General features: G+C 44.4%; 1 protein-coding gene across 3 annotated transcripts in view; it reads right to left on the bottom strand.

The window, feature by feature from the left end:
- DPP6 (dipeptidyl peptidase like 6) overlaps window positions 1–25326 on the bottom strand; it is a 2034493-nt gene that overhangs the window by 952252 nt on the left and 1056915 nt on the right. The gene's annotated exons all lie outside the window — the stretch shown is intronic.

Raw genomic sequence — 25326 nt, 5'->3', positions numbered from 1 at the left:
AGAGGTTTCCTGAAATATTTAATGATAGGATTGGAATGCTTAAGGGCTTCAAACATCGTATTGTCCTGAAAAGAGGGGCGAGACCTGTTGTGCATAAATTGAGAAATATACCGGTTGGAACACGAGATCCTTTGAAGAAAGAATTGGAAAAGTTGCGTTCTCAAGATATCATTGAACCGATAGAAAGCTCTGAATGGTTGTCCCCCATTGTTATAGTAGGGAAACAGGAGGGGGCTATTAGAATGTGTGTTGACTTAAGAGATTTGAATAACAACATATGGATAGATCGTCATCCCCTGCCAAACATAGAAGAAATGCTCAACACTATGGAGCCGGCCAAATATTTTACCACACTTGATTTATCCTCTGCATATCATCAGATTGAATTAGAGGAAAACTCCAGACATCTCACATCATTTATTACACGGTTGGGGGCTTTTCGTTTTAAAAGGATGCCGTTTGGTCTAGCGTCGGCAGCTGCTGTCTTTCAGAGACTAATGCAACATCTATTTGAGGGGTTACATGGAGTGTATTATTTTCAAGATGACATTTTGATATCAGCTATGACAGAGGAGGATCATGATGCCAAGCTTCTTGGAGTTCTTCAGATTTTACAACAAAAAGGTCTTACTTTGAGAATTGAGAAATGCAAGGTGAAAAAGAGTGAAGTAACTTATTTGGGTCATTGTATTGATGCTGATGGAATTAAGCCCAAGGAAGCCCTGGTGAACACTATATTGAAACTTCCTGAACCATCAAATAAAGATCAATTGAGGAGCTTGTTAGGATTAACTGAATATTATGCGAAGTTCATTGACCATTATACTGACAAAACGACACACATGAGAAATCTTATGAAAAAAAATGTGAAGTTTGGATGGTCAACGGAATGTAGAAATGAATTAGAAACAATCAAGAAGCTAATAAACAAAGCCCCAGTTTTGAAAATGTTTGATTGTAGTGCTAAAACAGTTGTATCTGTTGATGCAAGCAATTCAGGTCTGGGAGGTGTACTCAAACAAGTTCAAAATGAGAGAGTTGTTCCGATAGCTTTTGCTTCTAGAGCACTGAGGAATGCTGAAAAAAATTATTCGACAGTAGAGAAAGAGGCCTTGGCTGTGATGTGGATTTTGGAACACTTTAAAGGATTAATATGGGGTATTCCTATTGAAGTTAGAACTGATCACAAACCATTGATCCATATTTTAAACCCAAGGAATCCGCATTTAACATCTCCTCGCATTAGAAGATGGATTCTTGTTATAATGCAGTACAATCTCTCTATCAAGTATACTCCAGGAAAAAGTAATTTAGTTGCAGATTGCTTGTCTCGATTACCATGTTCCTCGGATAATGAGGATAACAGTAGAGAAGAAATAGAAATGGACAGTGTCATAGCACAAATACATCCTGGTTTCACTAAGGAAGATTGGATTGAAGCTGTCAAAGCAGATGATGAACAAGAACAACTTAGATTGGCAATAAAGAGTGATTGGAAGAATGTTCATGAAGGGATGTTGTCATGGGAAGGCAAGAAAGAGGAAATGTCTTGCAATGAAGTTTGCATATATCGGGGTGATCGTATTGTACCACCCATGAGTTTAAGAGAGAAGATCATGCAAATAGCACATGAAGGACATATAGGGAGAAATCTCACCAAAAGAAGAGTAAGAGATTTATTGGTGGCCGAAGATGTGGAATGAGTTGGAAAACATGGTGAAAGAGTGCTCTGCATGTGCAGTGAGTGACAAAGGGAAGATTGTCAGAGCCACACCTTTACAACCCATAGAGATACCAGGATCTGTGTGGACAAAGTTAGCCATTGATATTTCGGGCCATTTGAAATATTAGAGCTTCACAAAATTTACATCATGGTACTGGTTGACTATACTTCTAAGTGGACTGAATGTGGTATTGTGGAGGAGTCTATGTCTGCAATAAAAGTCAAGAAATTCCTGGAGGAAATATTTGACAGGGAAGGAGAGCCTCAGGAGTTGATATCAGATAATGGGGCACAATTCATGTCAAACGATGTACAAGAATTTCTCAAAGAAAGAGCCATTAGACACAGAACCACTGCTTTATATCATCCTATGGGAAATGGATTGGTTGAGAGAATGAACCGATTTATCAAAGACACCATTCAATTGGCAGTGGCAAACAGCCTTTCTTGGAGAGAGACTCTTAAGGAAGCATTGATTACTTATAAAGTTATGCCACATTCCACAACAGATGTAGAACCATTTACAATGATGAGAGGAAGAGTTGCTACTAACAGACTGAGACCAGCTTGGTTAACAGAAAGGAAAAATAGGGTTGTTGACATGGAAGCTGTTGTGAAGAGAGTAAAAGATAAACAAGCAAAGTATAAGAAATATTATGATAGACAGAAACATGTGAAGGAAAGTACTATAAGGGAAGGTGACTGGGTTAGAGTGAAAGAACCCAGACGAGTTGTAAAAGTAGAATCTAAATATCGCTCTCCGCAGAGAGTAGTGGGTTGCTCCAGTAAATCTGTGGTATTAGAGGATGGAAATAGGTGGTCATGTGATGATGTAATCAAGACAGATGAGAAAGTGGAGCAAATCCTTGACTTCGCCAAAAGAGTGGAGTGGAGAGATGTCAATAAAAGAAATGAGAAGTCAACAAGCAAACATACTAATGCTGCAGATGTGATGAAGGACAATACCAATATGGTGAAACCCAGGAATAGAGTGCCATATGTCAAGAAGGACTTCATGTATTATTAATACTCTTATTTATAAATGGTTCATCATTTTATGTTTGGAAAGCAACAACGACATGTATCATTTTTGTGGTTTTGCTATTTGTTTTAGAATACCTTGTCAAGTTCTGTTGTTTTATTTTAAAGGAAAGTATGGTCATACTTTGTTTAAATATTAAGGGGGGGAGATGTTATGATATGTAATCTGTGTGATGACGTGGCTATAGGTAGAATCTTCACTGGCTCAGGTTCTAGGTGACGTGTGTCTGCTGAGCTCGGCTAGAGCTGAGGCGGAGATAATGACATCGGAGCCGTGATGCTGGGGGGGAACTCTCCATTATAAATAAACTCGTTAAGTACTAAAAATACGAGTCACGTTTTACGTATGCTGGAGTTATACACTAAGGATTAAACCTAACACATAGTGCAAGAGGATATTGCGTTATGTTATGCTATATTATGTTGTGAGGGATCATACCACTGAAATGGCTACCGGGTGCAGAACAGACACACCCAACAACATTGGCCATAAGATTACAATGTTCACTAAGTATGTTGTTGGAAAACAAGTGCCTTGAGAAATGGTCTAACGCTGAGGTGATCATCAGTTGTCTGGCACCTACTGAGAAAGCCCAGTCACCAAATATATTGCTTCTTGTTTTGTTACAGCTCAGAAGGGACTCAGACTGGGTACCAGATATCGAAGAGGGGTGCACTGTAACACTTTGATTTCGGGGAAGTAGTGGCAATGCGATACCATACTCTGAACGGTAAACACAGATGTGAACTCTACCCGGCCCATCACTTGTACTCAGTGGAGGGCATGCAAGGCTGGAGTAATGCTCACATTTTCAAAGTTTACATAATTGGGCCACCACGTTCACTCCAGAAGGGGTGAACCTTAACAATTCAGCGCCCCATCTCTAACAATCAAGAAAAATCTTTTTTACTCTAAGCACGTGGCATAAATATGGCACTCCACCGTCAAGGGTACACATTCTTGTGCTTTTGGCAGCAAGCTGAATTAAGGGGCATTCTGCTGGGCAAGTTCATTCTCTTGCTCCTCTCCTCGACTCATTTGGAACTGTCCATTTTTGCTGAACTAATATCCCTACAGGCCCCCTTACCCGAACAGTGGCGAGCCGGAAATAGTGCAGGCGTGAAATCCGGAATAGTTCCCGAAAAGCAGCAGTGACAGTGGTAGTTTGAGGCAGTCGGCCAACACAGTAGAGAGTGAGCAGGGTGGAAGGCGAGTCTGGGAGTGGGGTTACCATTTACTAGAGTGCAGGGATGAAGCAGTGGGAGAGAGAAAGGGCGGGTGCGGGCCCGGCAGCAGACACTGGGTCGCGAGGGGGTGACCCCGCACGACAGAAGGGAGTTGGGTGAGAAAAAGGGGCTCGGCGAACCTCAGGGGCCTGCAGGGCTGTCCCCTGCATAAGAGATGGGGAAGGGGAGAGCAGACATAGTGAGGTGTTTTCCCCTCTGTGCCAAAGCAGAACGCAGGAAACAGATTTTCTGTGGAAATGTCCTTTGTGTAAAACACATATAACCGACTCGCTCTCCCCTTCCATGATCCATGTGGGTACCTGTTTAGATAAGAAGCAGGCCTCCAGGTGAAACCACCGGAAAAGAAAACGGTATCCCGGGATGGAATGGGATGCACAGGGGCTCCTTTTAAATAGAGGCAGGTACTGCTGGGAAGGCCTGTTCCAATGTTTCTGGGCATCATGCTTCTCCCGGGGATGCTCTGGTCTGGGAACTTAACCAGGCGTTAGCAACGGCAGGGCTGGTCCATTGTTTGCAGACGTTTCCGTAGCTGCCAGGCTCGGGCGGGTCCATAATACTCACAGGGCTCCACTTATCACAAACATGGATAGCCTGATGGTCCACTTCCTGTGTGCTGAAATGGTGTGCTATGTCTGACCCTTGTTTAATTAGAACATGGTCAAAAGAGACACAGGCCCATCTTGAGGATGGGGTCCAGCTGTGAGGATTTACTTCCCTCTGTCTGGTCTTTTACCTCTGCCGAGGAAGTGATATTTGTGGAGGAGACGGTGGTCGCTGCCTTTAGTGCACCAGTCTGAGAATGTGGTTTACTAGCAACAAGGAACCTCCCTGCTTGTTTTTTCTGCTGTCAAAATGATTCCATTACTTGTGTGCAAAAGTTAATTCTGTTCACATTTCTCACCCCTCTTGATAGGGAAGAATTGAGTTCAGGTGCAGTGTGACCAGGCCAGCTTCCTCCACCTCCAGTGAATTGTTTATTTCTTTCTTTCCCAGATCTGTTTGCACACAAACAAATTGGAGGCTTCAATAAGCGCCTGCTGGTAATTCTGTGGTAATTTCCACCAAATTACCCCCAAACCTGATAACCATTACCGCCAATTGGTCCCGCAGATTTACTGCAGGAATCAAAATGGTGGTAGGGTGGTGTTCATCCCCATTTTCAGAGTACTTATGGCTCGATGGGTATTTTGGTGAAATTCCCACTGGTGGTAATTCTGCAGATTTTTTACGGTAAAGTGGAGGATCTACCTCCAGCCTTTTCCAAAAAGCTGGAGGTAATCTTTCCACCTTACCGCATTACAGCAGTAATGGAGTTACCACGACATAACTGCTGTTTTTAACCACACTGCAATACTTGTAATCAGGCACAAGATCGGTTGTAGGGTAGGGAAGTTTTAAAGAAAAAGTTAATTTTGTATATTTCTGTATGTTTTACATGGTTTTAAGTGAAAACATTTTTTACAATTGTGTTCAAATTGGATTCAGTTCACAATGGAATTAACAATGCACTGCTGTTTGGTGTCCTTTGATTGTGCCACAGCACAAAAACATCGTTGGCAGTTCATGCTATTTCAGTAAATGGCAAACATTCTGTGTCTTGGGCTGTATGCACAGATTAAGTTATGGTAACAATTCCCACCTGTCCAAGGCAGATACTGCATCTCTGAGGGTTAAACACTTGTGGCAGAAATAGGTGTTCATCCTGCAGGCTGCATGTTTGAATCACAATAGTACTGACTGTGGGTTTCAACCTTCGCAAATGATATGCAGGTATAATACATGGCAGCCTGTAAAACTTGTTTAAAAGCCTGAAAATATATGTCTTATTACAGACTTTTTGTGACACCACTACTGACCTGTTTATTTTATTTTCTATTTTTGATTTTATTTTTATTGTTTAAAGTGCAGACCGAGCTGGACAGCAGCGAAGCACTGTACAGAGTGTGGGTAGCCAGCACCTGGGCTGCCATCTTTTAACAGTACTACAGTACTGTGAGGTTTGTGTGTCGGTATGTGTGTCCATTGCAATTATGGAACACTGCATGCCCCGTAATTTTGCATCTACAAATTTCAAATCTCAAATATGAAAATCGAGGCTCACACTTATCACTTAGATCACATTCTACCAAATGTCCCCTTAGCCGCACCCCGTGTAACATACATACCTATTGGCGGCTCACTTACCCACATCCCTGTGCCTCTCCTCGACCATCTCCATGTGTCGCAAGCGGCCCTTCCCTACAGTGGGATGGAACTTCAGTTGCATGGTCCTTTTTTTGTTTTGTTTTTTACAATCTTTCTTTTCCACCAAAATCCATGTAATGGAAGCCGGGGACACCCTTGCAACCCCTGAACCCATTATACCATTCAAGGGAAGATGGGGACACCCCCGCAACTCCTGCTCTCCTTCAGTATAATGGGATTCAGCATTTTCGTACATGACGAATGCACAGTAAAAGTGCATTCAGCATTTTTTTTTTCTCAATTTTTGAGCAATGCCAGAATTAGTCCTTGGTCAGGTGTTGTTGAAAGAGCAATGTTTTGAGAGATTTGTGAAATTGGAGAATTGTGGGAGTATTCCGAGCTGACACCGGGATCAAGTTTCAGAGGGTGGGTGCATGAGAAGAGGATTGTTTGGTGGTCCTCTCTTTGCGGACGAGTTGCGATTCAAGCCGTTTGGTCTATTTGCTGTGCAAGGAGCGTGTGTCACCAGGTACGCTGCTGTGCTACACGTGACTGCTTTGTAGATGATACATGCAGTCTTGAACAGTGTCCTGGCTTGGAGTGGAAGCCGATGTATTTTGCGTAGGATAGCGGTAATTTGGTCACATTTCTGTGTTCCTGTAATAAGACGTGCTACAGTGTGGTGGACTGCTCTTAGGGGAGTCAAGTGAGCAGCTGAGAGCACTGTCAGGAGAACATTTCCCCATCCATGTGCAAGACCACAAGTGCCTGGACTACTGCCTGGAAGTCCTGCGGCGGGATTAATAGTTTGATTTTTTGAAGGGTAGAGATTATGAGCAGGGCTATTTGGGCCTTCTTGGCTATGTATTTGTGGAAGGACAGGCTGTCTCAATGTTGAAGCCTAAGGATTTTGCTGTATCTGTATCTGAGAGTTGTGGATCAAATCGTTCCTGGTGCATATTATTGAACCATTGTTGGACACGTTATTCTTTAATGGGAAGACTGATGAGGACAAATTCAGTCTTGAATGGGTTTAGTTTTAGGTAGGCAGTCAACATCCAGGACTGAATGATGGCTAGGCAATTGCAGAGACAAACGATGTCCTGCACCCTATTTACTCTCATGTACAACTGAGTATTGTCCGCATAATCGTGGACGGCTATATTAGAATCTTTGAGGAGAGTGCCCAAAGTCTCCATTAAAGTATAAAAAGGATTAGTGAGAGGATGGAACCTTGGGGTTGGTTAGAATGCAACAAGTTCCTTTGAACAGCCTCATGTCTGCCTGAGAGATAGGATGTACACCAATTCAGGACAGTGCCAGAGAATCCCATCCTGTCAGCAAGGAGGGATGGAAGGAAGCTGTGGTTAATGGTGTCAAATGCAGCACAGAGGTCAAGGGGGACAGGGAGGCATGAGTCACCCTTATCTATGATTTGGAGGGTATCATCCACCACCTGGATTGTGGCTGTCTTGATGCTACACTTGGGGCGGAACCCTGACTGAGTCATTTAGGAGGTGAAGCTGTTCAATTCTGGGGCGTAGTTGTGTAGCAACTACCTTTTCCAAGATTTTGCCAATAAACGGGAGGTTCGTAATGGGCTGATAGTTGGCTAGGTTGTCTGGATCTAGGGTTGTTCTTTTCAAAAGAGGTCATATGAGAGCAGTTTTGAGGGTGTCCGGGAATGATCCTTCTGCGATGGAGGCATTGATGATGCTGAGGAGTGCATTGAGCACCGGTCCTGTCAATTGTTTAATATTGGGGTCTGGAATTGGTCGTCAGAGTAAGAAGTAGGTTTGAGGGAGACAATCATTTTTGGGAGATCCGGGGGAAAAGATAGGAGAGAATTCAGTCCAGTGGGGCTATGTGTGTGCCTGGGTGCAGGAGATGCTAATGCTGTGAAAGGTTGATTCGATGGTCTCTCGGATTTTGTCTATGACAAGTAAATTACATTACCACCTGGGTGTGGGGAAGCAACCAAACAGATGGCTAGGAACGGATGCTTGAACCGCCAGTACAAGCCCGTGTGCCAAGCCGCCTGACGGCCGGCTCTCCCCAACGCCATCTTCCAACCACCCTGCGTCCCATTTATTTATCCACTCACCCCCCTATTTACCTTATTTTGGCGGTGTCAGTTGCCACCGTCGCATCCGATCCTTCCCTTCGCCTCCTGCATGCTACCATTGAAAGGGAAGAGGGCCCAGCCTTCGCTTTCCATGGCTGCCATCTTAGAAAAGGATTTTCCTTCCTACAGAGGGACCCTTTGGTAACCCGTAGTGCTAATGGCCTTCTTCCCCCGTTCCAGTGTTTGGAACGGGGGATAATGACCTGAAGCCTTCGTTATCCACCCTCGCTTCGCTCGGGACGATAACTTGGGTTGCCAGGCCGTTATCCCCCATTCCAGCCCCTGGAACGGGGAATGAACGCCACTCTACTACTTCTGTGTAATTAGTTATTACACTACAGTTGTGACCTCTAAATGCCTGCTGCTTGAGCCAGCATGGAGCACAATTGCTGCTGGCACTGCAGCACTAATACAAACTGTGACAAGCTTTTCATATTCCTTTCTTTCAAAATAGCTTTCAGTGATACCTCTCAGCCATTAACTGAAAAGGAAATCTTTTTGGTAGTATGTTTATTTTGTGCACTGTTTAATGGGAACGCAGTAATCTGCACATTACTTATTTCAGAACACACAAGGACAACGTTTTTAGATCGTTTAATTAAAGTGCTTAACCTATTTTTCTGCAGCTCATTAGAAGTTGTAGCATATTGTTTTTTTGTTTTTTTTACATCAGTATTCTACATTGCTTATTTGTATCATCAAATGGAAGATCTCCTACATTGGAACAAGCAGGATGCCAGGTAATAGAAGGGATGACAGGGTACCATGTATTATAGAGAATACAATATCCCCTCGGCGGAGGTGTTGTGAAAGCGTGAAGCCGTAATTGACACACGCACGCTGTTGTTGGAACGTTGGAACTTAGAGAGTACTGCTGCCTGCTGGAGCGTGGTACTATTGTTTTAAGACATTGTAAGCGATAAAATCCCTTGGGCTACGCAGAGCATAGCAGAAGTTTTGTGAAAGTGTTTGGAAACGTGTTTGACATTAAGAAGGAGGGATGCGTGGAGTTTCCCCGAGGACATTAACCTTCACTAAAGTAAGCTGCCCGCTTACCGCTTCTTGCTTCTCTCTGAGTGTAACGCCCCTTATATCATCTCTGACCAGAACATTGACATTGACACTTTAATATACTAAATGGTACAGAGACCAGCCAGTAGCACAAGTGGGGTGTAGTTAGTAAGCTGCTCCGCGCCCGTGCTTTCCACCCTTGCAAATAAATCGGGAAGAAGGGATTGTGTGACTATTTCTTCCGTCTCTGCAAGACAAAATCTACAACGAGGAACTTTTATTGCTTGCCCGAATTTTGTTTGGATTTCTTTGTTTTTGTTTGTTGATATTCCTCATTGCTCGGGACTCTCAAATAATGCTAATAATCTACAACACTCTGTGAAAATTCTGGTTACATGTAAATAGGTGACCGTGGGCGTTCATTGTCTTTGAGCCTATTAAAAGAGGTGACTGCTGGCACCAGTGTGCCTTTAAGCATCATTAAGAGTAAATAGGTGACTGTGGGCATTTCTATTTTCTTCGTTCTTTTTCCTTCTTTCCTTATTGGAAGAGGTGACTGCTGGCACCAGTGTGCCTTTGAGCCCTGTGTGCAAATATATTCTGGACTGCACTTCTATCTTTACAGACTTGATACATTCCCAGAGACGGTGGCGTAGCCACTGGGTGGTATGCTCTTTGATCTGGGAAATATTAGTGCTCATCTTAGATACCTGGAAGCCAAATGGGCCAGAGCAATCAGCAAGGAAACATTATAACTTCTCTAAATTTGGAGGTGCCGGGGGGCCTTGAGTCGAACAGCAATCAAAAAGTTCAGTCTTCTGTCTCCACCTCATTGTATAGACTCTCGCCAATAACTAACAATTGAGAATCTAGCAGGGAAGGGGACGGGGGCAGGTGGTAGTCATTGAGGATGGCCAAATGGTGCTGCAATTAACTCTTAACTTTGATGATCAATTTAATCCGGCACCACTACATAAAGCCATGATCCATGCTCCTCATGATTCAGTGATAATCAGTAAGTCCCTAATGTTACCTGTGAAAATATATCCCAAAACACCTACGGGAACGAAAGAGATTAGACCAATAATGGGACAAAGGTTTATGGACCATTATAGTGTCAAGTCAGCAACAACCAGTACTGAAGTGAAAATCTCTAAAGTAGTAAGAGGGAATGCGATGCTGGAACGCTCTGCCATGACTGCACAATACTTCTTTGGGAGGCAGAATGATATTACAGACATTAGTATTATAGAGTGTGTGGACAAAGCAATGGAACATGTCAATATTGACAGAAATAAGAAAAGTGTGATGCAGCAGACCTGTGATGCATCAATACATGATTCACCCACAGCCCTTACGAATATAATTGATGCAATGGACCATGGAAATCAATTTGAGGATGAGGAACGAAGCTTGAATGAAAGGTTGGGTGAATTGAGGACTCAATGTGGGTCTTCAGAAATGCATCACACTCTGAAAGAAATCAATGAGAGAATACAATTGACTCACCCTACTGTGTCAGCTCTGAATGTAGTGTTGAGGACATTCATTGAACTCTATGATAATATATGGGCAGAACTAAAATCCACGAATATGTTGATGGCTGAGGTTAACAGCAAATTGGGTTGTATCGGCTCAGAATTGAGATCTAGGCCAATAGGATCAGGCCAGAATATGGAGAGGATTGAGGGGACAAGAAACCAATGAAATCTTGTAATCATTGTACGTTCCTCGGAACAATTGAAATCTCTGATGTTGTAGACTCTGAGGAAATGGTGGCATGTATGAATAATGTTGAACCGCCTACTATAGAGGTGGAAACATTGGCGGTACCCCCAACCTTGACAAATACTTCAATGCATGACTCTGCAAAGAATGTGATGAATGATCCAACAACATGTGGAAACGCTGCTGGCTCGCCTCTTGATGAGGGAATAAGGGCAGAGGTGGAACATTTTGAGGAACCTCTGCCTATTAAAGCTATTCCTCATAGAAAAGCAAGACAGATTAGGCAGAAGCCAATGGTGAGAATGCAGCAGGCTCTGAGTGTTAAAGCAGCCCACAATACATTATTCAGATCCAAACTACCATCACTTGCGGAAACTGGAAATGGGCAGGTGGAGGCACCTATAAATCCGCCGTCTGTCGATTCAACCATACAAACAAATGCTATCTGTTTGGACCTGCATGCTGATTCTAATCTGCTACTGGTATGGTGGGGAGGGGGACAGATGGGAATTCTGGGGGAATTACTGCAGGGGACCCAATGTACCCTGCAAAAGGTGGGGAATAAAGTATCAGCACAGTCTAGATCTGGGTGGGGCTGCAGGCCTGAGAAATCAATCAATCTGGAGGTCACAGGATTACAAAGAGATGGAGAACTAAAACCGACCTGTGGCATAGATCGGTTGGGGTAAAGCCTACCACTGACTGCATGTAGCCCATGTAAAACTGTTGCCCCTAAATCCATATGGGGTCCTATAGAGGGGGCCTCTTCAGCCTGTCAACCCCTATATTCAGAGGTAGCCAATAAATTGCTGTAGAGGGGGCGCGGGTTGGGATAATTTCAGGCTGAGGATATCCCCCCGTCTTCTTTGTACCCTAGAATCGTCTCAGGAATAAGGGACCTGGTAAACCAGCTCCAAAGGCCCATTAATAAGGTAGGGGGGCAGGCCCAAACATTGAACAGCAAGGGTCATCAGGTGATACCTGGGGAAGCAAACTGAAAGAGATGAACAGTGGTAAAATGAACAAGAAAGGCTCAGGAAAATAATTTCACCTAATAAGAATAAAAAGCTTGTTGGGTTCTGAAGAATCCATCTGCTTAAACAGGTCAATCATTGTGACAATTTTTGCAGAAATTCCAGCTCTGCCGCTAGTGGGCTCTAGGGCTATATCTAGAGTGACTTTTCCGGATAGAGAGCATCTCGATACAAGTCTCATATTTCTTGACACTCCTTTGGTAAAGGAAGTTATCCTTACCCAACAAGAGACACTGAGGAATTTGGGTTTTGAAATCGACCCGAGGATATCTATGGAGTGGTCTTCCGGGAGGTAAAAGACAAGCAGATCAATGGGGAGGCCTCTGTGGGTAATCGGATGGGTAATGAGAGGGGTAAAATGCAACCAAACCCTGGAAACAATGGGAAAAGAAATTGATTCGGCCGCAGTAATCTCAGCCCTGTGGCAGAAATTGGTACCATAAGCAGATCACCCTTTTAGGAGACGAAAATAAAAATATCAACTTGTGCCTAAAATCCTGGAACACTAGAGGGAATCAACATCTGTTTAGTAACCTCAGCGGTTTGGGCAACCTAAGAGAGGCTAATTGTATTTGTCTACAGGAGACATGGATGACTTCAACTCTGATATTAGATGGTTATAAGATATATAACCAATATGCGAAAGGTAATAATGGGGGAGGACCTTGGTGGGCCTGCTGACCGCTATAGAAAACAATCTGGGCCTGACTGGCACGATTATGGAAGGTCTCCCCTTTGGGGCTTTAGAGGTGGACCTTACCTCTGGGGATAGTGCTCTCAAGATATTGGCAGTAAATATATATTGGCACAGTGGCATATCAGCAATGGAGGTATTTGTAGAGAGGGTGTGCAATGTAATTGATGAATGGGTGGTTCAAGCATGAGAATGTGCGAATCCTGGTGGTGGGTGATTTGAATGCAGACTGTGACTTTGAAAATCCTCCACAGGAAATTTGTAATATGGACATGGATCAAAGGGGAATCCCATTAAAGAGAAAGATTGGTAAAATCTGGTAAGTATGTCTAGGGAATTTGGGCCTCTTACCATTGGCGAGGACAAAGAATGATGATTGCGTGGTAACATCTTGGCATTCATGGCATCGAGGAAAGAGTTCCTCCTTGCTGGACTATATCTATCTTGATAACCATCTAAGGAATGATTGTATTTTGTTTATTTTCAATCCAAATGCCTGGAGTGATCACTCCATTCTGACTGCATTCTTTGATATGGCTATAATTACTAGATACTATAGATCGCAACCTCAGATGGTACCGAGTGTGTCTGGGAATTTGGTAGGAAATATTGATGCCCTAAATCACAAACTGTGGGCTTTCTTGAATAAAACCACCTTAGATTGGAAAATGAAAAATGTTAATATTCATGTGATCCAGGGACTTATTGTGTCCACGGTGTCGGATATTACCTTAACAACAAAAAGAAGCGGTCCCAATATCAGGCATACTCACTGTTATAACCAAGAGATAGACCTGGCTAAAACTTATATGGAGGAGAGAAATACGTAGAATTAGGAGATCTAAGGTGGATGACCCCATTCGAAAAATGAGCATCAGGCCGATTAAACAAAAATTTAGAAATTTCTGTAAAGCAATAAAAAAACCAGCTATTGCAACAAGATGCTGAAGCTATGCAGGGGATACTACCTAAGGCCCAAGTTAGTGCTTTTTTTGGTCAGTCGTGAATGGACAGGACCCCAATTATGTTGCATCAGAACTGAACCCGATGTCAGAGCTGAAATGGATCGAGTTATTTGGTAAAAGGTTTGGTGACCTAATAAGTCTACAAGGTGAGAGGGAAAAAGAAAATCTGGACAAACTGGAATATGATAAATGAGAACCCCCCCTTTGGGATCAGTACTATTAGGGCTTTACTAACAAAATGTAAAGGGTCCCGTGCCTCGGGACCTAATGGTTTTACGGATAAAACTTTAAGGCGGACCCAAATCTCTGGGCAAATCTCCTGTATTATGAATTTAAGGATATTTTGTGGACGGGTATTACTCCACTATCATGGAGCACAGCACAAGTGGTACCAATCTTCTCAAGTGCAGGAGTAGGTCGGATCTGAAAAATTATCGGCCGATCTCGTTAATAGATGTCGATTGTAAAATCTTTTCGGCTCTATTACTGTCACACATGGAGGAATGGGAAAGCAGTTTCACCCTCTTAGTACATTTCAGACGGGGTTTCGCAAGGGCCACTCAACAAACATCAATGGGCTCATCCTCAAATGTATACAAGACGACACATGGAGGAAGAAAAAGGGCTGTACATTCATGGCCTCAGTTGATCTCTCGGTCGCCTGTGACTGCGTGGATCGCAGTAAATTAGGGAATAAATTGGCTGCATGGGGTTTGCCACTGGGTCTTTTGAAACTTATCGAGGGAGTCTATGAGAACTGTGGGATCCAGATGCACCTGAGTCAGAAAGGGGAGGTATCAAAGAGAGTGCAAGCCTACCGCAGGGTTAGGGGTGTGTCTTAGCGCCCTGGATTTTCAAACAATACATGTCAGATGTGGCCGAGTGCCTGATACATGAAGGGTTTGTTAGGACCGGGAATAGGCCAATGTAAAATCATATGGCTGGCGTTGCAGATGATGTTTTGATCTTTGATTATACAAGGGTGGGTCTGCAGCGCCTCTTAGACATTTTCTCTAAATATGGTAAAGAAAACTGACTTATTATAAGCCTGAGTAAAACTAAAATTCTGTCATTCATGAAAGCAGCACGGAAATACCTACTCCTGTGGTGGCATATTGAAAGAACCTCAGTGAGTACATCTACTAGTCTTACGTATCTGGGTTTCCATTTTGGGTCACATAGGGGAATTAAAACCCATATGGAAATCGGTGGGCGCTGTTGCGCACACTCAAAATGGCAGCCATGCTGTAGAGCTTCGCTCCGGCCGATGATCTTTTTCAATAAATATACTTCCCGGAGCAACCCAACCATATTAATTCCGTGAGCTATGCAGGCGTGAAGTGGAATAGAAGGCCTGGCCTCAAAACTGCATTGATCCTTTCATCAGGGACCGGGATATATGTCCCAAGGAGCATCAGAGGTGGAGTAAAGCACTGTGACCCGACTGTGGGCTCCAGCAAGTCTACGCGCTATGCAGGGGTGCTGGTGGCGGTGTAAGGCCAGGAAGGGGAGGGAGGGGCTAGCATGGTGGACACCCTTCGCAATGCCCTATGGTGCTGCCTGCGCCTCGCAGCGAGGCTGCTCCTGGACAAACGACGTTCACCCGGCTCTTGAGGTAGTGGCCCCAGGGGAATAGCGAATTGGGAAGAACGGTGGCTGGACCCGACTGTGCTGGGTTTCGGAGTGCAGCCACGTGTGCGGACGCTGGTGTGTAGGGCCCGCCGGTGTGGATTCTAGACACGGGGGCCCATTGCCTTGACCTGTCACTGTGGCTGGCAGGCTCTTCACCCTGCACTGGAACACTAATCCTGGTCGGAGCTGGGGTGGGTGACCGGCTGCGGAAGGCTGGCTTCCGTGGTTGCCAATCAGGCCCCACACGCCATACTCGGCCCAGATTACCCAGATGGCGGACGCCCCACGAGCAGGTCCTCCTGAGCCCCGCAGGAAGCCTGCCTCCTGCTGCCTGAATAGACGCTCTGCTGGCACTGGAGAAGCACTCAGCGGAGTACCATCAGCTTGTGTCCAGTAGGATATCCTGAGCCTGTGCACAGCGGGGACTACCAACACAACATATGCAGCAGCCCCAGAGTTGGTGCCTGGAGGCAAAGTAAGTCAGCGTGCACAAAACACTAAATTACGGTGGGTCTGCAACTGCAAACTTGGTTCTGTACACCTCCGGATAGCCCGTAAACTATGACCCACCACCCCGGCCCACATGTGTAAAAGAAGAATGTGGCCTACACCCTGCCCTGCTGCCCTCACTCCCGAGGTGCCGGCCCGGGGCCCCATCGGCAACCTCTGTTAACATACTATCCGACACAGAGGTGCTGGGTTTGGGTCCCTGCGGGGCGGATGCCCTAACTGAAATGCTATGTCTGGAACTGCACGATGGGGGGTAGGGGAGGGCAGTTGTGTTCTGCATTTGGCGCGTATTACCTCCTAATTGAAAACTGAAGTTGCTGTTGCACGTGGGTGGACACAACACATTCCGGACACCGGTGGGCTTCTGTGCGGGCCAGTATTGCAGATCACAGCATGATTTGAAATATTAAAGCAGTGGAAAGTAGTCTGAAAACACAATTCACACCAAATATCCACTCCGACATGCATTGCTAGATATATCCCACTGATATACTACAATATACTGCGCAGGAATATGTAAACTGTCCGAGAGACATTGGAGGAAGCACAACTTTGGGCATCTGGGAACCTATACGGGCTTCGCCTTGGAGACCTGACGGCTCATATACAAAGGAGTCTATGACCCACTCCTAGATCCACACTGCCCTGGCTGTATAACGAAGCCCCGGGTCTTTGTGGAGGTGTCCCACAGACTTCGCATTGAACACAAACCTATCTCCTGGACTTAACACTTGCAGGGGAACGCATTCTGACACTGTTTGACGCCACGCAAGACCACAGCAGCCCTGCATCTTTATGGATAGAGGAAGCTGCGGAGGCGACCTTACATCTGGATGCTTTACAGTATAAACACCCCAGGGAAAGCATACACTGGTACTCACTGCTTGCAAACACCTGACATTGGAAACCATCTAATCCCGGTGTGAGTGCACACTTACTCCTGCCACCTGGGTAGCCGCCTGATATCTACATTTCTTCTCTCCGGAGATGACATAGGGTGCTAGGAAGAAGAAAACCGGAGCACATGTACTCCTTTACAAGCAGCCGTCATGCCGCCACTACCAGCTGACTCTCCATCATCCTCCGAAAATTCTAGATATGATCAACTCCTTGCCACCGTACAGAATGGCTTCATGTCTGTTAACGTGAAACTCGATGACATTGTAGCCACTATTGGCTCGCTAAAAGCTTGCGTCGACAAGGAAAGCAAAAGGGTAACAGAGGCTGAGACAAGGATCAGCACCAACGATGGCTCTATTGGACAAAACACCTGCAACATCACCCTGCTGAAGGATGAGATGTCCAAACTACATGGCAAATGTGATAACTTGGAATCCAGGTCCAGGCACAATAACATCCGCATAGTGGGTGTGGCGGAGTCCTTCTGCAAGGGCCCCATGGAATCACACGTGGAAACCTTGTTGAAATCCCTGTTCGGTGAAGAAGCCTTCTCAGAACATTTTCTAGTTGAAAGGGCCTATCGCACACTGGCCCCGGTGCCCAAACCTGGAGCTCCTCCCGCACTATAGTGGCTAGACTGCTTAACTACAGAGACACAGCACTTCGCCTGGCAAGGGAACAAGGGTCCCTCCGGCATGGAAGTGACAATATTCATATATATCCCGACTTTGCAGCGGGAGTACAAGCCCAGAGGAAATTGTATGATCAAGTCATCAAACAACTTCGGCTAATACAGGTCCCATATGCATTGATTTTCCCGGCAAAGCTGCGAATACAGCACGGTGGCCGTGCACATTCCTTTGAACATCTTACAGCAGCCATGGACTACATAAAGGCTATCTTCCCGCTCCCACCGTGGGGACAGGAGCGAGACCAAAGTGGTCCTTCATGACTGGTCGATGACAGGCGAGACCTGGCTGATTAATAAAGTGCCGGGGACAATACCCTTTTAAAGCCTGCAATGTGATAGTTAAATGTCTGCATGGCACTGATTCGTACTTGTTTTTCTAGGCCGGACGGATTGCGTCCACCTATGGCAGTTGTGAGCCACAACATACGCACCTCCGGAGAGTTCCATAAGTTGAAGAAGGAATTTCATCATCATGTTGGGGTTGATGGTGCGGGTGGGCGTGGGGAGATTGCGGGAGTAAGGTTTCTTCCTTGCACAATGCTGGGTCTTGTTGGGGCTGTTAAAGGTTTAAAACCAGAGAGTTGTACCGTTTCCCAGGCTGTCCGCTTAATTGAAGTGTACTATTACATTGGAAACAATACCCCTGTAAATGCCACATAGAACACATGTTGACAGTGGACTGACTGTCAAAATACTCTCCTGGAATGTACGGGGGCTCAATAACCCGGTTAAGGGCAGGAAAGTTACTGCATACATAACACGACATAGCCCACAGATATTGCTACTTCAGGAGACGCACGCACTCAAAAGTGTTAATTCCAGTTTTCTTTCACGACGTGGCCCCCTTAGATACGGCACAGAGTACTCAGCTCAATCGAGAGGAGTCCTTACTCTTATAGACCCAACAGTGCGCTTTTGTTATTTAGACAGAACTAGACGTGTCCCCGGCATATTTGTACTGTTGTGGGGGGAGGTGGCTGGCCTCACTATGGTAATTGTCAACACATATGGGCCAAACATAAATGACCCAGAATTTTATCACATGATACTGGTCATGCTTGACACATCAAAGATGCATTGATACTGTGGGGGGGGTGGATTTCAACACACTCCTAGATGTATCGTTGGATCGATACTCTGTAACCCCACGGGAACTCACAAAAGCTGCATCCACCCTGAGACAAATTATGGCACAATCATTCCTGATGGATGCCTGGCGCACGCTCCACCTGCTTGAGAAACGATATACATATTACTCATCTGTCCATGATTCGGAATCCCGCATAGATTAATAGCTTATAAGCTCATCCCTGATGGGATCGGTAACTGGCTGCGATATCCACCCTCGTACCCTCTCAGACCATTCCCCAATATCCCTCAACCTGGCCCTGCGAGATGACGCCCCACGGGCTAGACGTTGGAGGATGCCCTGCGCCATACTTAGAGATCCCTATATATGTGAGACACTCCATACAGAAATAGAGGAATTCTTTGAGTTGAACGAGCGCTCTGTGAGCACCTACTCTACCTTGTGGAAGCGTTCAAGGTGTGGGTACGGGGCATCATTATAGGCAAGACCAGTGGGTTGCTAAAGGCTGTCAGGAGTGAATTGGGTACAGTGGAAACTAGGCTAGCAAGGCTTGAGACAGAATACAGCACTACGCACAATAAAGAGAGCCCTTCAGGGATCCACGCAGAATTGGGCGAATTTAATCAACTGGCCGACAGGGAGATCTTGTACATAGCTACCCCTGCCCGAACCCGCAGATATGGCGAAAGCAACAAAGCAAGGAAATTCCTGGCCAACATGCTTAAAGCAGAGGGTTACGGTAATCCAAAAGCTAGCATTCAAACTTCACTGGGAGGAGTGGTAAACCGGGATTGATAAAACCCTATACTCTAGCCGAGATACCAAAACCATAGATGAGATAACTAATTACCTGCATGAAATTGATCTCCCAACCCTTGCCTGCGAAGCCCGGTCTGCACTAGACTTGCCCATAACGCTGGATGAAGTCACAGCCGCTATAAAGGCATTAACATCTGGTAAGGCACCCGGATCAGATGGCCTGGGTGCAGAACTATACATGGAGTTCCACAACAAGCTGGCCTCTATGCTATTAAAAGTATGGGAGGATGCAATGGAAAGGGGCATACTCCCTGCATCAATGCAAGAGGCGGTGATCACTGTGCACCTTAAACCTTGTCGCCCTACACATGACCTATCCTCGTCCAGACCCCTCTCCCTGATTAACACAGATGCCAAGATTTTACTTGCAGCCAGGCTCCTACCACATATGCCCTCCCTGGTCCACCCAGACCAAGCGGGCTTTATTGCCACCCGATCCACATGCCTAAACCTGCGATTACTTTTTTTTGGGTGATGGCCCAGATTAATCCACAGGCCAATGCAGCAATTGCAGATCTAGATGGCGAGAAGGCTTTTCATTCAGTGCTCGAACGGTTTGGCCTGGGTAAATATTTTATTAAATGTGTCCGGCTGCTCTACACAAACCCGGAAGCTCGAGTCCTCACCAACCGTACCATCTCTGCTCTCTTCTCTTTGGGCAGAGGCACCAGACAGGGTTGCCCCTTTTCCCCTATATTGTTTGCTGTTACGATTGAACCCATGGCAGAGTTCATCCGGTAACACCATATAGATAGGGGCATCAGAATGACAGGAGCCCCAAAATTAATATCCCTCTATGCGGATGACACTTTGCTATATGTCCGCGACCCCAAAGCTAACCTGGGACCAATTATGGCAGACATTCATGTATTCGCCGAATACTCTGGGTACAAAATCAATGTCTCAATGTCTCCAAGTCTGAACTATTTCCGTTAACTCCAGCTACTCATGATTTGTCCGACATTTGTGGGTTCAAGTGGTCTCCCATCCGGGTATGTTATTTGGGGTTGTGGTATCCAGTGACAAACTTACACTATACGTGGATAATCATGAGGAACTTTTACAGACACTAACCACTAAGTTACAGCTGTGGACCAAACTCCCTATTTCAATGTATGGCCGATTCGCTCTTCTTAAGATGATAGTTCTCCCTAAACTACTTTACTGTTTTGGCAACATACCCATCTGGCCCGGTAAGACATTCTTTAGGAACCTTCAGTCATTAGTCACCACGTTTGTATGGGGTGGGAAGACTGCTACGATGAAATGGACCAGATTAGTGGAATCATTCTCGAGCGGCGGCGGCATCTCAGCCACAGACTTCTAATTATACTATTTAGTGGGCCAGGCACAATTTGCCAAGAATTGGTTTGACCCAGACAATACTGCCACACATATCCCCATAGAGAAATATGCTGCTTCCCCCTCCGATGTTTGGTCGGTCATCTTTGTCTCCAATCACAGACTCATGTGAGTTTGACCCGCTGAGTACCACCGTACACCGTACACGCATGGTCAAAAATATACAAGAGGATCGGACTGGGGATACCGTACAACCCAGAAATCACATTTTGGAACTTCCCCGGCATTACCCCCTTGTTTGAAACGGCTCTGCAAAAGCTGTGGGACCCCACCGAACAGCTTAAAATGCGGGATGTGCTTCCGGGGGGTGTATACGTTGAACTGAAAGATTTTGTGGACACAGTGGGAAGTTGGCATTTCAAACGCTTTCAATTTTACTGCATGAAAGTCGCATTTACAGCTAGATGGCCAACATCCCCTTCAGAACCCCCCATACATGAATGCACAAGGGCTATAACAGCGATTGATGGGTGGAGAAAAGGGTTTTCGATGCTGTACACCCTAGTTCAGTCACACTCAACCTCCTGTAACACCATGAAAGAAACCTCGGAGCAAGACCTGGGTACCACCACGCTGAGTGATGAACAATGGCTCAGATGCTGTCAGCTCATTAGATCAGTATCCATAAACTCTGGGTTATGACTAATTCAATTTAAAGTACTCAATCAGTTACATTACACCCCTGCTAAATTGACCCAATTTGTGGAGGGCTGCACGGGGAGATACCTGAAATGTAGTACACCAGATGCAGGCGCTTATATGTAATGCTCGTGCCCTTTGGTGGCAACGTTCTGGGGCGAGGTTGCAGAACTCCTGGAGGAAATCACATCTATTCCAGCATCCCCCTCCCCACTGAAATATTTATTTGGGGATATTGGCAAGGTGGTCGAGACCACTAGACGACTATTCAGTGTGGCGTATGTAGTTGCAAAACGCTGCATAAAAAATGCTGGAAATCTGTTCATGCGCCTCGTAAAGAAGACTTCCTCAGGGAACTCACGATGGTGAACGAATGTGAAGAGCAATTTCTGTCAACTGTATTGTCAACCTTCATCCGAAGGATATCTGGGCTCCGTTTCGAAATTACTTAAGTAATATGGTGTTAGAAAATGACTTCACACCCTTGATAACACCCTGAACTTTAATACAATATTTGATGTGCTTTGAGTACTACATGTTGTAATTGCAGAAACATTCTGTTGAATCTGTGGAGGCTCGTATCCGGTGTAACTCTCTCCGAAATAACGTTTAAACAAAAAGAAATATATGGAGATCATTTCACTCAAGGCAACACTCTTGGAAACCCAGATCGTGAAGATAGATCATAAATTTGGTAGGTCTTCATTAAAACCTGCATTAATGTTTTTCGGAGGAAAGATTGTTCCTAAGTTAACATATGGTTTGGAATTTTGTCCCAGTACGATCGTGAAAAACCTAATAAAATTGAGGGAAGTATTTGGAGACGGATCCTCGGTATACATAATACTGTGCCTTTAGCAGCTATTATGTATGAATTAGGATATGTCTCACTTTGGGCCCAGGTGCACTGGAGGTTACTGACACTATATGTGAATATTATGGCCCGACCTCGAAAACCCCATCTGAGTTGATGGGAATTAATATAAGTTGTACTGTATCCCTGCTGGAACTTAAAAATTCTTGTGAGACTATCCTTCTAAACCTAGACTCCGACTTGAAAACTCTAGTTAGTAATCAAACGTTAACTAAAAAATGGCTGTTGGATCAGGATTGGACCCCAACGACAGAAACATTACATTCATATATATCACTGAGCCACTTGGACCACGAACATAAGTGCTGAGGATCCCTCCCAAAAGCCCTGCTTCAGTTTCCGAAGCAGTATTACCGTGGGCTACTCCTGAGGTTAAGATGGAATATCTTATTAACAAAGGATATCCTGTTAAGAAGGAAGGAAATAGCCCTAGAAGAAATTGGCTATAGGTTCTGCCAATCAGAATCTGTGAAACATCTTGTTCTAGAATGTGAAGCGCTTAACGATTTAAGGAATGTTTTCCTAGGAACACTGAATGATTACCATGTGTGCTATTCGATGGATATATTGTGAAAGCGCTGTCTTAACATACAAAATGTAGGGGAAGGATTAGCCCTCTCAGGATTTCTCAAGGCTAGTAAGGTGGTATAGAGTCTAAAAGGGGAATTCTTAGTACAAAGTTGACTGATTGTTGAATGAATTATGTTCTTTTTATTCTTTTTATTATTATGATTAACAATTGCTATGTGAAATGAACTATCTGAAATGGAGAATGTGTAATGAATTTTTTGTAATGTTATATATGAATTGTATCGTTCTTGTCTTTGTATTTTTATATTCTTTTTTTAGCAATGTATATCGTTAGAGAAATATTCTAATTTGTTTTTTTTTCTCTTCATTCTTTGATATTTCTTTTAATGAGATTGAAATTTTGAATTTGTAAAGGTTTGATTAAACCAACTGCAATTAAAAAAAATCATATATATATCATATATATATATATATATATATATATATACATCCCCTCAAATGGAGACGACATTGCAAGACACCTAGGAGTTCCATGACCAAATGGAATGAGGCTGCATGGACGGTATGTGGTTCTTAATCCCATATATAATACCACCCTTTTTTCAGAGCAGATTGGATTGTGACAGCCCAAGAAAGCAGCATTCAATTCACATCCTTGCAGCAAAGAGTACACTAAACGCAGTAAAGGAGGTAGTGATATAAACTATTCCAGAGTCCGTTTTGGTTTTTAAGAACAAAAGGGGATGTATATTAATGGTTAGATTCCCAAAATGGCTGATATTCTGTGGTCGGGGTACATTATGGGCCCGATTCATAGAATATTTGCCCTGTTCAAAGTGAATTTGCACTGCTGAAAAGTAACTTTGCACTGCCGACACAAACCGTGATTCATGGAACCGTGGGTATTTTTGCCGTGCAAAGTCCGTCCAAAGTCATTTTGTACTGCAAAAATGACTATGCGCTGACTTTGCACTGCAAAAATACACTTTGCATGGTTCCTTGAATCAGGGTTTTTGTCGGCAGTACAAAGTCACTTTTCAGCAGTGCAAATGCATTTTGAAACGGGCAAATATTCCATGAATCGGGCCCTAAGGGCGTCCCATCACGCAGATGCTGCAAGTGCTTATGAAGTAGCACTATAATCATGAACTTCTAATACAGCTGAAAGATTTCCACTTAAAAGTAGGGCAAGAAGCACATATGCAGTTCATGTATTTTCAGTTTGCATCGTCAGTTTAGAGCTACCCTATGGAGCCAATCCTCACCCTGTCATTCCTTATCTCATATGATGAAGGCCATGGTGACACCTCTGCAGGCACAGGGTTTGGTGAGGGAATGTCATATGTACAGTGTTGATGGCTATTAATAAAGTGACTTAAACTGGACATCCATCACATTAAGTACCTTTCTTAAAGAGAGCTTAATCAAAGCAGCTGTTGCAGGCCCCAGAGACATCATGTGGCTTTAACTGAAATTGATGTTGGTACACCTCTGGTGGACTACTCGGTGGCTTTATCTGCGGTTTTCATGTTCTTTTTGCAAAAAAAGGAGCATTTTATGCATTACTGATATCTTGCAGTTGCAATGTTCGGTATACGTTACGCTACTGGGAAGATGATCCCCGATTAAGAGGTCATATGTTTGCTCCTTCCCACATTAATGGCATTCCACGGAGTAAAAGTTACCCCCAACCCAAAAACCTAGATTTAACAATGACTGTGTCAAACATGTCTTGTGATGGTAACTTGGTCAAAATGGCATGCCTAGTATTTGCATAGTAGCCTTGAATTTCTACTGTAGGAATGTGTTGGTGTTGCTATACTCTATTGAGTGGCCATGTTTGTTTATGCAGTTTTGCCAAATTAGGGACTGCTTGTCTTGTCAGTACATCTGGGATTTATGTGTTGAGACCTATTGAACCTGCTGTTGGGGTTGGGGCCCTTGGGTTTCAAACTGTTAGTGTCTTGGAGGTGTGGTACTACAGACCAATTCCAATGCATGCCTGGCAGTGATGTGTCTCTGCGGGCCCATTGTAATTCCAGATTTTAATATCTCCTCTACCCCCCTGGATTTGCTTTGAAAGTCTGATAGGTCAAAATGTGCCTATTTGTTTCAATCAGAGAAGACTTTCGGTTATCATCTGTTGTGATCCTCATTCTTAAAATTGTGATGCTATTTTTCCGTCTTTACCCCATATTATCTTAGAAGGATGGTTATGTTTCGACTTTTCAGTCAAGATTGCTGTCATGGTGAAGAAAGTTGCTATACATTTGTAGAAATAGCCGGCTGAGCCTTGGAAGACTTTTAATTGCTTTTTTGTCCTGGGAACACTGGTGTTCTTGACTGCCTCAACTTTTCTATCCAGAGGCTTTTGTATTTTATTCATTTAATTGCCATTTATAAAGCACTTAATACAAATCGCTGAAAAGTCATTACAAAACTATGGTAGAAAACAATAGTGAAGTTGGCAATACAATAATAATTGGCAGAAGAAAGAGTGAGGATTAAGTGTCCGAAAGAATAGA

This window comes from Ambystoma mexicanum, chromosome 2q (genome assembly GCF_040938575.1).
Source record: "Ambystoma mexicanum isolate Mex_15411 chromosome 2q, UKY_AmexF1_1, whole genome shotgun sequence".
NCBI lineage: Eukaryota > Metazoa > Chordata > Amphibia > Caudata > Ambystomatidae > Ambystoma > Ambystoma mexicanum.
This window is presented reverse-complemented; position numbering and strand designations above follow the sequence as displayed.